The sequence below is a fragment of the Castor canadensis genome, chromosome 8 (assembly GCF_047511655.1).
Source record: "Castor canadensis chromosome 8, mCasCan1.hap1v2, whole genome shotgun sequence".
Taxonomy (NCBI): Eukaryota; Metazoa; Chordata; class Mammalia; order Rodentia; family Castoridae; genus Castor; species Castor canadensis.
This window is the reverse complement of record NC_133393.1, coordinates 28540507-28544369: the sequence shown is the minus strand read 5'-3', so window position 1 is coordinate 28544369 and position 3863 is coordinate 28540507. Positions and strand designations below refer to the sequence as shown.

At 36.2% G+C, this 3863-nt stretch overlaps 1 pseudogene; it reads left to right on the top strand.

The window, feature by feature from the left end:
* The first annotated feature begins 784 nt into the window (after positions 1-784).
* On the top strand, positions 785-1702 carry LOC109674046 (olfactory receptor 2B8-like; annotated as a pseudogene).
* Positions 1703-3863: the final 2161 nt, after the last annotated feature.

The window sequence follows — 3863 nt, the reverse complement described above, 5'->3', positions numbered from 1 at the left end:
ATTTAAAAGTTATAAAAAGAGATAAAATGAAAAATTAAATATTGGTCTGATAGTTCGCTAGGTTTTTACTTAATATGGATGATTTTCTTAAGTAAAAACCAAGGATGATTCCTCAGGTTTGGTCCTGAAATATGAAGTTTGAATACAGTGAGCTCTAAAATCATTTCTAGTAGAAGCTTTCCTATCAATAAAATGATTCCACACTCCAATAATAAAATATTTCATTGGTTTATATATTAAAACTTGTTATTTCCCATCAAATAAAATTGGCAAAAGGTATGTTTGCCTTTCTATGCATCTTCAGAAAATAATTTTGTTCTCTGCATGAAACAGAATTAGGAGAGCCAATCTGAAATCTTTCAATGCCTTGATGGAAAACCAAGATAGAGAAATCAGGCAAGTAGCAAATTTTGTACAATCATAAAAAGGCCATGTCCCTAGCAGTGGTGTGAAATCAGTTTAAATTTTATCTGTGCCATTTATTACGTGAGTCACCCTAGGACAATTAGCAAATCTCCAATCCTCTGTGCCCTTATATATTCAACAAAGGTAGTGATAATGCCCATCCTGTTAGTTATGTGAGAAAACAGAGTGCTTATACCATTGAAGACAGGCCATACATAGCAGCTGTTTGTCAACCCCTCTCTTGCCAACAAAAAAGTAACCATGAGAACACCTCAGTTTCCCAATTGAGTTCTATTTACCCATTTAAGAAAAAAGAGCATGGATTAGGGACTGCAAGATAAAAGTTAAGGATTCTCTTGATTCAACAGGTAAGAGTACAATGGAAAGAGACAATGACAGCACCTTTTCTGGATTTATTCTCCTGGGCTTCTCCAACAGGCCTCAGCTGGAAACAGCTCTCTTTGGGGTCATTTTTGTCATACACTTTTTAAGCATTCTAGGCAATGGCACCATTATATTCTTGTCAATTGTGGATACTTGCCTCCATACCCCAATGTATTTCTTCTTCTCCAATCTCTCTTATTGATTTTTATGTTACTAATTGTTCTGTCCCTCAGACCCTGCTCAATCTCAAAGGAAATTACAAGACCATCACCTATGGTGGCTGTGTGACTTTGGGGAGTGGAGTGTGTCCTCTTGACTATGATGGCTTATGACTGCTATGCAGCTGTTTGCCACCCACTCCACTACATGGTGATCATACATCCACAACTTTGCTTGCAGCTGGTTATAACTGCTTGGATTACAGGCTTTGGCAATTCTGTGGTACATACAGCATTGACCATGACACTTCCCTTTTGTGGGAGAAACCAGTTGGACCATTTCTTCTGTGAAGTCCCAGCCATAATGAAACTGGCCTACACCAACATCTCCATCAACAAGGCTGAAGTCTGCTGCCAGTGTCTTCTTCTTGGTAGTGCCCCTCTCACTCATCTTAGTGTCCTATGGGCACATTACTCATGCAATCCTGAAGATAATGTCAGCCCAGGGAAGGAGGATGGCTTTTTAACCTTGCAGTTCCTATCTTCTTATAGTGATCATTTTCTTCAGTGCTCTCATCTCCACATACCTCTAGCTTCCATCCAGTTATTCACAGGACATGAACAAAAGCATTTCATTCTTCTATACACTGGTGACTCCTCTCCTGAGTCCCCTGAGTTACAATCTGAGGAACAAAGAAGTAAAAGGTGCACTAAGGAGAATGTTCTGGAGGGCAACAGACTGCAGAAAGAGTTAATCAAGGCTTATAGTCTCAAACACCGGCATATTAGACTTCTGGCAGTTTGAAACTAGTTTTAAGGTAACTTTAAAAATTGTCATAAAGCATCTACTATGTACCATATACTGTACTAGGAACTTGGATAGATAGATAGATGATAGATAGATAGATAGATAGATAGATAGATAGATAGATAGATAGATACATAGATATAGATAAATGATAAACAGAGATCAAAACAGAGAATAATCCCTGTCATTATGGAGTTATACCTTGTTATGGAGAGAATATAAGATAAACTAAAAATAAATTATAGCATATCATGTATTAGAATGTTATAAGGGAATAAACAGATTATAAGTACATATAACAACATAGGTAATTCTCACAGATGCAATTTACTGGCCAGTTCTTCAGGCAACACATGAAGTGGTGACTTTCAAATTAAAATTTTACTGCATATTTAAGCTTTTGTGAATTAACTGTATTATGACTGAAAAGGATGCTCTGTGTGTGAGTGTGTGTGTGTGTTGACCATTTTTGGAGTACAATGTGGAAGCTATGATTTTTTAGTGACAGTTCTTAGCCTTTTCTTTACATTTATAACTACTAGTTTCATTAATAACCATATTAATCTTATGACACAAAGGTTTCATATAATGGTTCCCTCTTATCCATGGGAGGAGTACTTACTTTCGAAGACCCCCAGAGGATGCCTGAAACTGCAGCCCATATCAAGACCAACATATAGGGCTGAAGTGATGAGCTTCTAATTTAGAGCTAAAAATACAAACTTGACATTTTCATTTTCATTGCAGATTCAGGATGACTAGGTGCATTGTTTATTATTAATAGGCCCAAACCCTATTCTCTTCCAGCAATTTTTTACTTCTGGTATGAAGTATTGGTAGAACCACTCTATAAGTAAGAAAGCTGCTCTCTATAATTTCTGATTGTGTTACCAGAACTCAAGTTCAAATCTTTTATTTTTGAGAATCAATTCTCATTCTGTACACTACACCTAGCTTTATCATATGCCCTAAAGCATTGCCACACAACATCAGAATTAATCTCTCCTTCCATGTCTTATGTCCTGGTGTCTCCTTTGCACTTTTATGAATGTAGGTACTATTGGGCATCTTTTTTCCAGAAGAGCCAAGTTTTATCATAACTGAAGATTTGCTTCGGATGATATCTTTTCTCTTAATCAACTTCATCAGCAGGCACAGGCTCTCTGGTAATTATTGTATTTTGCTTTAGTCCAAACTTATTCTTGAATCTTATAACCATCCCTTACTTGCAGTAAATGGCTTGGTATCACTTTGGCAATGGGATCGCTTAACAAAGTCTTCATATTGGTGCTTTCACATTGTTGTAAATTGGATCACTTTTTCTCTTCATATGTTTTACCCACAAAGTTAATGTTTCTTCCATCATAATTAATAACAGTAAAACCACCATGAATCTCATTTTCTTCTTCACAGTTTCACAGGTAGGACATTCATTCTTCTTGTTGATCTTATCAAGCTCAGCATACATTCTTTTATTATTAAGTCTAGAACTATCACTTTTTCACTCAATAAAAGCAATTAGTGGTTTTTCTCTAGCGTTTTCAACTACCAGCATAAATACTTTTGCACTTTGGCGTATCACTAACTAAAATAAGGGTGACAGTTGATCCAATAACCAACAGGGTATATAGGGATGGTAGCATGTATTGTGTACATATGCCAGAAAAAGAGATGATTCACAGTTGAGGTAAGAGAATTGACTGATTAAAACTAGTGAGTTTTCATGCTTTTCATGAATAACAGAAATAGCAATAGCAGTGAGCAGAATTTAACATTTTTTTCCAACTTTGGAATTGCCAATCAGAACACCATGGGACAGGGAGCAATATAATTGCTACTCAAAATGGAATCAAATTTAAAACTTTTGAATTGTTTATTTACGGAATTTCCCATATAATTTTTCAGGTCTTAGAAACTAAAATTGCAGAAATAAAAACTGTGGATAAGGAGGCACTACTGTGCTCCATACATACCTAGTTGCCTTCTTTTACCTTTTCGGAAAATAAGATCTGCTTGCATCTCATCAACTCGGCCTGATTATCTGGCTAATAACTAGAGAACATATGTCCTGTACTGTGAATTAGCTGATATCACAGAGCTGTCCACTA